This window comes from Dendrobates tinctorius, unplaced genomic scaffold (genome assembly GCF_039654945.1).
Source record: "Dendrobates tinctorius isolate UK_male_01 unplaced genomic scaffold, ASM3965494v1 ptg000070l, whole genome shotgun sequence".
In the NCBI taxonomy this organism is placed as follows: domain Eukaryota; kingdom Metazoa; phylum Chordata; class Amphibia; order Anura; family Dendrobatidae; genus Dendrobates; species Dendrobates tinctorius.
The window spans coordinates 900,159-912,674 of NW_027361738.1; positions in this window are offsets into that span (position 1 = coordinate 900,159).

Below are 12,516 nucleotides of genomic sequence, written 5' to 3' on the forward strand. Positions count from 1 at the left end.
TATCTGCGGCCGGCTCACTGCCTTGCAGCTTTGTTTTTTTCCTGGGTACCTTCTGCTACCCATCCGGGTTCCAGCACCGTCAGCTGGTTCTCGGCAGAGCCTTTGGCCTAGGTGCCTCCTTCTTGGTATCCGAGTTCCAGCAACGTCTGCTGGTCCTTGGTAGTGCTTTGGAGCACAGGTACCTCCTGCTTAGTAACCATGTTCCAGCACCGTCAGCTGGTCCACGGTTGTGCCATTGGCTGTTGTTCCTTCTGCTACCCCTCCGGGTTCCAGCACCGTCAGCTGGTTCTCGGTAGTTCCATTGACTCTTGTAGCTAATGCTACCCATCCGGGTTCCAGCACCGTCAGCTGGTTCTCGGCAGTGCCTTTGGCCTAGGTGCCTCCTTCTTGGTATCCGAGTTCCAGCAACGTCTGCTGGTCCTTGGTAATGCTTTGTAGCACAGGTACCTCCTGCTTAGTAACCATGTTCCAGCAACGTCAGCTGGTCCACAGTTGTGCCATTGGCTCTTGTTCATTCTGCTGCCCTCCGGGTTCCAGTACCGTCAGCTGGTTCTCGGCAGTTCCTCAGCCTTCTTGTACCTTCTGCTACTTTTCCAAGTTCAAGCTTGTGGAAATGGTTTTTAGTTCTCACTCTGGATCTCCCTGACAATGACCCTGAAGACGACGACCCTGAAGACCACACAGAATAATACGTAAAAGATGACCCTGAAGAAGATGACCAAGAGGACAAAGAACAGGAAGACAACCAGCAAGATGCAGAACAACAAGAGACAGAAGACCAAGAAGCATAAAAACCAAAAGCAGAAGAACATGAAGCATAAGACTAACAATCAGAGCAAATGATATTATTTAATTTATAAGCAGAAGAAGACTAAGTGTATGGGGGTGAGTCCGTTCCTCCTCGTGGTGCCCCTGGAAAAGGCCTGCTGCTGCAGGCCAAACTGAACGCGGACAAATCCTGTTGTAAATCTTTTGTGACAGGCTGAACGGAAGGTGTAATCTTCAAACTTTTATAGATAACAACTACAGGAATGCCTGACACAAATAAGAATATGATGAAGAAGAATAGGAAGAAGATGAAGAAGTAGAATATGAAGAAGAATAAAAGAAGAAGAATAAAAGAAGAAGATACTGCTGCTGCTGAAGATGATGAAGGAGAAAGTGTGGGAGAAGTAAAAAAGAAGGTGAAAGAGCATGGAAGTAGTGAAACATACATATCTGACAAAAAAATTAAAGACTTTAACATAGTCAATATCTTTGTAACTACGAATGTCTTTAAAAAAAAAAAAATACTGCGATTCCATTTGATTGGGCTAAAGCTCTATGGCTTTAATGTCTCCTACACCTCCCACAATACATTCTACATTATTATTAGTTGTTTTTCTCCATGTAGAATTAACCAACAGGGAAAGAAAGGTTTTTTTTAATTCCGATATTTCTGTTCCATTGACTTGAATGGGACTTCCGGGATCGGAATCGGCGATACCCGATACTTTTTTTAGATCGGCCGATCCATTCCGATACGATATTTTTCAGTATCGGGTGGTATCGCTCAACACTAATCACCACACATAAAGGGAAACGGGAAATACCAGCAGCAGCAATCACACGGTGATATATGCAGACCCAGTGGTATCTACAGCTGATAACCCCACAGACTATATAATTATAATTGTTAGGACAGTCGAATCACTGAACACAGCACAACACACAAGAACACACTGACCATAAGTCCTGAATGTAAAAATATATATACTTTATTATTTTATAAATAAAGGTACTTGAGGCATTTTAAAAGTAGCAAAGCATCAGTGTTTTATAATATAAAAATATACATAAGAGGGCAGTACTATCCATTTCATAAGGGCATATTATTGCAGTAAATGGTGCTAACAAATATATATATCTCAACAGTGGAAAAAATTTTTTTTTTAAACCAAAATGATAATATATATTCATAAGTAAGGTGCATACAAATTAGTAAACATTTTATATCAATTCCTTATAGGTTTACATCATAATTATACAAATAAGAAAACGTATATAAAGTGCAAAAAATATATAGGTATTAAAGTGCAATATTAGTGCAAAAATAGTGAACACCATATGTGTCACTGCATAGATATACCACATGAATAATGGGAATAATACCAAATAGCACCAGCAGGTATCAGTATATGCATAGTTTATGTCATGGACCAGAAAAATTTCTGAAAACAGCATTAGACATCAAAGAGTATGGTAAGTATAAGGTATGACTTACAAGCTACACTGCACCTGGTCTCGACAGCCGCCCTCCCCAACACGTGTTTCGGCCCTTATCCTTTGTCAGGGGGTGGCGCCTATAGGAGACAGGTAAGTATATATACCCAAACTCAACCAATCGTACATCGGATATGGCAAAACTGGCCAATCAAAGTGGAAGGGTGTGTTTAACAATCACCATGATGAACTTCCCATCCTATTCTACCTCATACATCATTTAACCCCTTACCTACAATGGACAAAATATTCTGTCCATGTGACCCTGGACCTAATTTCCATGGACGGAATATTATGTCATAGCGATCAGCGGCGCCCACGTGGTGAGCGCCGCTGATCGCGGCCGGGTGTCAGCTGACTATCACAGCTGACACCCAGCACAATGTGTCAGGGGCGGTCACGGACCGTCCCTGACACGTTAACCCCTTGCACACCGCGATCAAACACGATCGCGGTGTACCGGGGTTAAAGGGAAGCGTCGGCAGGGAGCGGGCTCCCTCCGTGCTTCCCTGAGCCACCCACAGCAGCGTAATGTGCAGCGCTGCTGTGGGGGGCTCTTTCCCTGCAGGCCCCCGAATCCAAGATGGCGACGGGGATCTTCGGGGGCCTGCAGGGAGCTGGCTTCCTCAGTGCCTGCAAAGCTGCGGCATGAGGAAAGCCTGTGCAGTGCCTGTGACAGATCGCTGATCTGTCACAGTGATCTGTGATGTGACAGATCAGCGATCTGTCACAGGACAGTGATGTCCCACCTGGGACAATGTAATAAAGTTGAAAAAAAAGTGTACAAATAATTTAAAAAAAATCGCTAAATAAATAATTAAAAAAAAATATTCCTAAATAAATGAATTTTTTGGAAATAAAAAAAAAAACAATAAAAGTGCACATATTTGGTATCACCGCGTCCATAACGACCCGCCCTATAAAACTGTCCCATTACTTAACCCCTTTAGCGAACACCTTAAAAAATAAAAATAAAAAACGAAGCAAAAAATAATGATTTATTATCATACTGCCGAACAAAAAGTGCAATAACGCGCGATCAAAAAGACGCATATAAATATCCATGGTACCGATGAAAACGTCATCTTGTCCCGCAAAAAACGAGCCACATACAGCATCATCAGCAAAAAAATAAAAAAGTTATAGCTCGCAGAATAAAGCGATGCAAAAATAATTATGTTTTATGTAAAATTGTTTTCATTGCATAAAACCGACAAAGCATAAAAAACGACCTAAATGAGGTATCGCTGTAACCGTACTGACCCGAAGAATAAAACCACCTTATCAATTTTACCGCAGGCGGAACGGTGTAAACGCACCCCCCAAAAGAAATTCATGAAATGCTGATTTTTGTTCAATCTGTGTCCCAAAAATCAGAATAAAAAGCGATCAAAAGATGTCATGTGCCCGAAAATGGTACCAATAAAAACGTCAACTCGTCCCGAAAAAATAAGACCTAACATGACTCGGTGGGTCAAAATATACAAAAATTATAGCTCTCAATATGTTGTGATGCAAAAGCTATTTTTACAGTAAAAAGCGTCTTTTAGTGTGCGACAGCTGCCAAACATAAAAACCGCCATAAATAGTAAATGAACCCCCGTTATCACCCCCTTAGTTAGGGAAAAATAATAAAATTAAAAGAAAATGTATTTATTTCCATTTTCCCATTAGGGTTAGGGTTAGGGCTAGTGTTAGGGCTAGGGTTAGGGCTAGGGCTAGAGTTAGGGCTGAGATTAGGGTTAGGGGTGTGTTAGGGTTAGGGTTGGAGTTAGAATTGGGGGTTTCCACTGTTTGGGCACATCAGGTGCTCTCCAAATGCAGCATGGCGTCTAATCTCAATTCCAGCCAATTCTGCGTTGAAAAAGTCAAAAGGTGCTCCTTCCGTTCCAAGCTCTGCCATGTGCCCAGTGTTTTACCCCCACATATGGGGTATCAGCCTACTCAGGACAAATTGCAAAACAACTTTTGGGGTCCAATTTCTCCTGTTACCCTTAGGAAAATAAAAAAATGGGGGCAAAAATATAATTTTTGTGGAAAAAAATGATTTTTTTATTTTCACGCCCGGGCGTTATAAACTTCTGTGAAGCACTTGGGGGTTCAAAGTGCTCACCACACATCTAGATAAGTCATCTAGATAAGTTCTCTGGGGGGTCTAGTTTCCAAAATGGGGTCACTTGTGGGGAGTTTCAATAGTTTAAGTACATCAGGGGTTCTCCAAATGCACATGACACCCGCAGACCATTCCATCAAAGTCTGCATTCCAAAACGTCACTACTTCCCTCCTGAGCCCCGACGTGTGCCCATATAGTCGTTTTCTCCCACATATGAGGTATCAGCGTACTCAGGACAACTTGGATAACAACTTTTGGCATCCAATTTCTCCTGTTACCCTTGGGAAAATGAAAAAATTGGGGACTAAATGATCTTGTTTGTTGAAAAAATACGATTTTTTTATTTTCACACCCGGTCGTTATAAACTTCTGTGAAGCCCTTGGGGGTTCAAAGTGCCCACCAGACATCTAGATAAGTTCCTTAGGGGGTCTAGTTTCCAAAATGGGGTCACTTGTGGGGGGTTTCCACTGTTTAGGTACATCAGGGGTTTTCCAAATGCGACATGGTGTCCAATCTCAATTCCAGCCAAAAACGTCAAATGGCGCTGCTTCCCTTCCGAGCTCTGCCATGCGCCCAAATAGTGGTTTACCCCCACATGTGGGGTATCAGCGTACTCAGGACAAATCGCACAATAACTTTTAGGGTCCTGTTACCCTTGGAAAAATAAGAATTGAGGGTGAAAAGATCATTTTTGTGGAAAAAATATGATTTTTTAATTGTACGGCTGTACGTTATAAACTTCTGTGAAGCCCTTGGGGGGTTCAAAGTTCCCACCACACATCTAGATAAGTTTCTTGGGGGGTCTAGTTTCCAAAATGGTGTCATTTGTGGGGGGTTTCACTGTTTTGGTACATCAGGGGTTTTCCAATCGCGACATGGTGTCCCATCTCAATTCCAGCCAAAAAAGTCAAATGGCGCTGCTTCCCTTCTGAGCTCTGCCATGCGCCCAAATAGTCATTTACACCCACATACGGGGTATCAGCGTACTCAGGACAAATTGTAGAATAACTTTTAGGGTCCTGTTACCCTTGGGAAAATAAAAATTAGGGGTGAAAAGATCATTTTTGTGGAAAAATATGATTTTGTAATTGTACCGCTGTACGTTATAAACTTCTGTGAAGCCCTTGTGGGTTCAAAGTTCTCATCACACATCTAGATAAGTTCCTTGGGGGGTCTAGTTTCCAAAATGGGGTCACTTGTTGGGGGTTTCCACTGTTTAGGTACATAAGGGGCTCTCCAAACGTGACATGGCGTCCGATCTGAATTCCAGCCAAATTTGCATTGGAAAAGTCAAACGGCGCTCCTTCCCTTCTGAGCTTTGCCATGCGCCGAAAAAGTGGTTCCCCCCACATATCAGGTATCAGCGTACTCAGGACAAACTGCAGAATAACTTTTGCAGTCCAATTTCTCCTGTTACCCTTTGTAAAATAAAAAAAATTGAACCTGAAGTATTTTTTTTGTGAAAAAAGTTAAATGTTCATTTTTTTTTTAAATATTCAAAAAAATTCCTGTGACGCACCTGAAGGGTTAATAAACTTCTTGAATGTGGTTTTGAGCACCTTAAGGGGTGAAGTATTTAGAATGGTGTCACTTTTGGGTATTTTCTATCATATAGATCCCTCAAAGTGGCTTCAAATGTGATGTGGTCTGTAAAAATAAAATGGTGTTGTAAAAATGAGAAATCGCTGGTCAACTTTTAACCCTTATAACTTCCTAACAAAAAAAAATTTTGGTTCCAAAATTGTACTGATGTAAAGTAAACATGTGGGAAATGTTATTTATTAAGTTTTTTGTGTGCCGTATCTCTGTGATTTAAGGGCATAAAAATTCAAAGGTGGAAAATTGCAAAATTTTAAAAATTTTTGCCAAATTTCCATTTTTTTCACAAATAAACGCAAGTTATTTGAATGAAATTTTACCACTAACATGATGTACAATATGTCACGAGAAGACAATGACAGAATCACCGGGATCCGTGGAAGCGTTTCAGAGTTATTCCCTCATAAAGGGACAGTGGTCAGAATTGTAAAAATTGGCCCGGTCATGAACGTGCAAACCACCCTTGGGGGTGAAGGGGTTAATCAAAACCATATCATTATAAGCTGTGAATCGCTGCAATATGTGTGAAAACAGGAGACCGGGCCCTAATAGCGCGTGACAATCAAGAAGTAATCGTCACCGCTCATAAATACAAAGCGTCCCTGGTAACATAATGACACGCATACTGCGCATGACAGTTAAAACATGGCCGCCGCTACTCGTAGATATACAGCGCCCATAGTAACATAACGAATCACACTGCGCATGACCGGAAGAAAATGGCCACCCGCTACTCATAGATACACAGCGTTCCTAGTAACAACAAGTCGTACTGCGCATGACAGGAAAAAGATGGCCGCCGCTACTCATGATTACAAAGCTTCCATGGTAACTTAGATACTTAAATTGCGCATGACAGGAAAAAATGACCGCCGCTAGTCCTAATTGCGTAGCGTACGTTATTACTTGTAGATGATACAAAAGCGTCCATGTTGATATCAATATTCATACTGCCCCTAAGCAGGGGAAAAAAAAATGACCGCCGCTGTAAATTTATAGCATCCATTAGAAATCACTCTGCGCATAACATAAAAATGGTAACCATTATTCTTAAATATCTAGCGCAGTAATATATGAAACAAACCACTGTACATAGGCAGAAAAAGAACAAGAACATGGACGCCAACATCTAAGGAGAAACAATATCCATAATGACCAAATGTCACATAGAATTAAGAGCCATCCTTGTATAATACCGGACGATCATGACAACCAAAATTAAGGCGCAAAAAGGATGGTACATGATAACATTAGGCATATATAATATAATAGGTGCATAATAGATGGGACATGATATCATTAGGCATATGTTAATATCAATAATAGCTAAGGTAAGATGAAATAACATTGGCATAGACAAGAACACCACTCCTTACACTTTTAGGAGGAGAAAGGCGTACTACTGCAAGATACACTAGATCTAAAAGGATTACAGATAACCATTTAATATCTCACCACACATGTCAGACGGAATATCTTGTGTATCTTGTACTAGTACACCTTCCTCCTCGTAAAAGTGTAAGGAGTGGTGTTCTTGTCTATGCCAATGTTATTTCATCTTACCTTAGCTATTATTGATATTAACATATGCCTAATGATATCATGTCCCATCTATTATGCGCCTATTATGTTATATATGCCTAATGATATCATGTACCATCCGTTAGGCGCCTTAATTTTGGTTGTCATGATCATCTGGTATTATAAAAGGATGGCTCTTAATTATATGTGACATTTGGTCATTATGGATATTGTTACTCCTTGGATATTGGCGTCCATGTTCTTCTTTTTCTGCCTATGCACAGTGGTTTGTTTCATATATTACTGAGCTAGATATTTAAGAATAATGGTTACCAATTTTATATTATGCGCAGTGATTTCTAATGGATGCTATATATTTACAGCGGCGGTCATTTTTTTTTTTCTCTGCTTAGGGGCAGTATGAATATTGATATCAACATGGACACTTTTGTATCATCTACAAGTAATAACGTACGCTATGCAATTAGGACTAGCGGCGGTCATTTTTTCCTGTCATGCGCAATTTAAGTATCTAAGTTACCATGGACGCTTTGTAATCATGAGTAGCGGCGGCCATCTTTTCCTGTCATGCGCAGTACGACTTGTTGTTACTAGGAACACTGTGTATCTATGAATAGCGGCGGCCATTTTCTTCCGGTCATGTGCAGTGTGATTCGTTATGTACTATTAGTGTTGAGCATTCCGATACTGCAAATATTGGGTATCGGCCGATATTCGCTGTATCGGAATTCCGATACCGAGTACCGATATTTTTTCAATATCGGATACCGGAATCGGAATTCCCCATAATGTAATAAGCCACTGTTGTGGCTGTGATTGGCTGCTGAAATGATGTCATCATGATGCGCGGTCTGTGCCGACTGCGGGGGGTCTGTGCCGACTGTCGGGGGTCTGTGTCGGCTGCCGGTGGTCTGTACGGGCCTCTCGGGGGCCTGTGCCGGTGGTCTCTATGGGCCTCTTGGGGGCCTGCGCTGGCTGTCGGTGGTCTGTACGGGCCTCTCGGGGGCCTGTGCCGGCTGCCGGTGGTCTGTACGGGCTTCTCGGGGGTCTGTACAGGCCTGTCGGGGGCCAGTGCCGGCTGCCGGTGGTCTGTACGGGCCTCTCGGGGGCCTGTGCCGGCTGTCGGTGGTCTGTGCCGGCTGCCGGGGGCCTGTGCCGGCTGCCGGTGGTCTGTACGGGCCTCTCAGGGGCCTGTGCCGGCTGTCGGTGGTCTGTGCTGGCTGCCGGTGGTCTGTGCGGGCCTGCCGGGGGTCTTGTATGTGTGCAGGCATCGTCCGATGGGACTACAAGTTCCATCGGGCGATGCCTGCTACAATGACAGTGATTGACACATTAGCCAATGATGGGACAGTAGTAGTCCCATCATCCGGCTAATGTGTTGAATGTAAAAAAAAACCCCAACATACTACATACATACTACATATATACTACATTCATACAACATATATACATACTACATACATACTTCATATATACTACATTCATACAACATACATATATACTACATACTACATACATGCTACATATATACTACATTCATACAACATACATACATACTACATACATGCTACATATATACTACATTCATACAACATACATACATACTACATACATGCTACATATATACTACATTCATACAATACATACATATAGACATACAGTACATATAACATAGAGTACATACTCACCATCACTTGTCACTTTGATCCCCGAAGCCAGTGTCATCTATGAAAAAATATGAAAATAACAAACAAGCCATATACTCCCTGATCCGCAGAAATCCACGAGGGTCACACGCAGATCTCCCGTGGAGAACAGCAGCATCAGCTGATGCGACCGCTCTCTAGGGGCTTCAATAATCCAATGACGGGAGGTAGGTATCCTTCCACACTGTATTCCTCCGCCACCGTAAAAAAATAGTCCCTAGTCTCACTTTTGGCATTGTTGTGTGAGAAAGTTCCCATGCACCTTTTGCCATAAAGTGAGACCAGGGACTATTTTTTTACAGTGGCGGAGGAATACAGTGCGGAAGGATACCTACCTCCCATCACTGGATTCCTGGAGCCCCGTAGAGAGCAGTCGCATCAGCTGATGCTGCTGTTCTCCACGGGAGATCGGTGTGGGACACGCGGGATTTCTGCGGATCAGGGAGTATATTGTTTGTTTGTTATTTTCATATTTTTCCACAGATGACACTGGCTTCGGGGATCAAAGTGACAAGTGATGGTGAGTATGTACTCTATGTTATATGTACTGTATGTCTATATGTATGTATTGTATGAATGTATTGCATGCAGTATGTATGTAATATGTATGCTGCATGTAGTATGTATGTATGTAGTATGTATGTACTATGTATGTATGTTGTATGAATGTAGTATATATGAAGCATATATGTAGTATGTATGTATGTTGTATGAATGTAGTATATATGTAGCATGTATGTAGTATGTATGTATGTATGTTGCATGAATGTAGTATACATGTAGAATGTATGTAGTATGTATGTATGTTGTATGAATGTAGTATATATGTAGCATGTTTGTAGTATGTAGTATGTATGCTGTATGAATGTAGTATATATGTAGCATGTATGTAGTATGTAGTATTTATGTATGTTGTATGAATGTAGTATATATGTAGAATGTATGTAGTATGTATGTATGTTGTATGAATGTAGTATATATGTAGCATGTATGTAGTATGTATGCTGTATGAATGTAGTATGTATGTAGTATGTATGTATGCTGTATGAATGAAGTATATATGTAGCATGTATGTAGTATGTATGTATGTTGTATGAATGTAGTATATATGTAGCATGTATGTAGTATGTATGTATGTTGTATGAATGTAGTATATATGTAGCATGTATGTAGTATGGTTTTTTTTTTTACATTCAATACATTAGCCGGATGATGGAACTACTACTGTCCCATCATTGGCTAATGTGTCAATCACTGTCATTGTAGCAGGCATCGCCCGATGGGACTTGTAGTCCCATCGGACGATGCATGCACACACACAAGACCCCCGGCAGGCCCGCACAGACCACCGACAGCCGGCACAGGCCCCCGAGAGGCCCGCACAAACCACCGGCAACTGGCACAGGCCCCCGGCAACCGGCACAGACCACAGACAGCCGGCACAGGCCCCCGAGAGGCCCGTACAGACCACCGACAGTCGGCACAGGCCTCCGAGAGGCCCGTACAGACCACCGGCAGCCGGCACAGGCCCCCGGCAGCCAGCACAGACCACCGACAGCCGGCGCAGGCCCCCAACAGGCCCGTACAGACCACCGGCAGCCGGCACAGGCCCCCATCAGGCCTGTACAGACCCCCGAGAGGCCCGTACAGACCACCGGCAGCTGGCACAGGCCCCCGACAGTCAGCACAGACCCCAGAGAGGCCTGCACAGGCCCCGCCCGCACACACAGACATGCACAGTGTCCGCCCACGCACTGCCCACACTCTTCCCCCTCCCAAATAGGATGTACAAGGCAAGAAAGGGTTTTTTTTAATTCCGATATTTCTGTCCCATTGACTTGAATGGGACTTCCGGTATCGGAATCGGCGATACCGATACTTTTTGTGTATCGGGCCGATCCAATCCGATCTGATATTTCTGAATATCGGATGGTATCGCTCAACACTAGTTACTATGGGCGCTGTATACCTACGAGTAGCAGTGGCCATGTTTTAACTGTCATGCGCAGTATGCCTGTCATTATGTTACCAGGGACGCTTTGTATTTATGAGCGGTGATGATTACTTCTTGTTAGTCACGCGCTATTAGGGCCTGGTCTCCTGTTTTCACACATATTGCAGTGATTCACAGCTTATAATGATATGACTTTGATTAAATGACGTATGAGGTAGAATAGGATGGGAGGTTCATCATGGTGATTGTTAAACACACCCTGCCGCTTTGATTGGCCAGTTTTGCTATATCCGATGTGCGATTGGTTGAGTTTGGGTATATACTTACCTGTCTCCTATAGGTGCCACCCCCTGAAGAAGGCTAAGGGTTGAAACACGTGTTGGGGAGGGCGGCTGTCCAGATCAGGTGCAGTGTAGCTTGTAAGTTATACCTTATACTTACCATACTCTTTGATGTCTAACGCTGTTTTCAGAAATTTTCCTGGTCCATGACATAAACTATGCATATACTGACACCTATTGGTGCTATTGGGTATTATTCCCATTATTCACATGGTATATCTATGCAGTGACACATATGGTGTTCACTATTTTTGCACTAATATTGCATTTTAATTCTATCTATTTTTTGCACTTTATATACCTTTTCTTATTTGTATAATTATGATGTACACCTATAGGGAATTGATATAAAATTTTTAACAATATGTTTGCACCTTACTTATGAATATATATTATCATTTTGGTTTTTAAAAAATGTTTTTTCACTGTTAAGATATATATATATATTTGTTAGCACCATTTACTGCAATAATATGTCCTTATGAAATGGATAGTACTGCCCTCTTATGTATATTTTTATATTATAAAACACTGATGCTTTGCTACTTTTAAAATACCTCAAGTACCTTTATTTATAAAATAATAAAGTATGTATATATTTACACTCAGGACTTATGGTCAGTGTGTTCTTGTGTGTTGTGCTGGCTCAAACCTTGAACCTGGTGGTGCAGTGCTTCCTAAACAATTATCCAGAGTTCATCCCTGCTCCATAAGATGCGAAGACTGTGCTCGCATATCCGTCGCTCGCCCGTAGACTCCAGTCGTATGCAGAGGCTGCAGCGATCGCTCCACCTCCCCAAGCACCGCCTAATCAGATGTTGCAACAAGGTGGAACTCCACCATGCACATGGTTGAGAGGCTGTGCGAACAGAGGCAGGCTGTAATGCATTTGTGGGAGGATACACGGGCCGGCAGTTTGAGGGCAGACATGGAGTTGTCGGGTTTGCAGTGGTCCAAGCTGAAAGACCTCTGTAAAGTCCTTCAGTGTTTTGTGGAA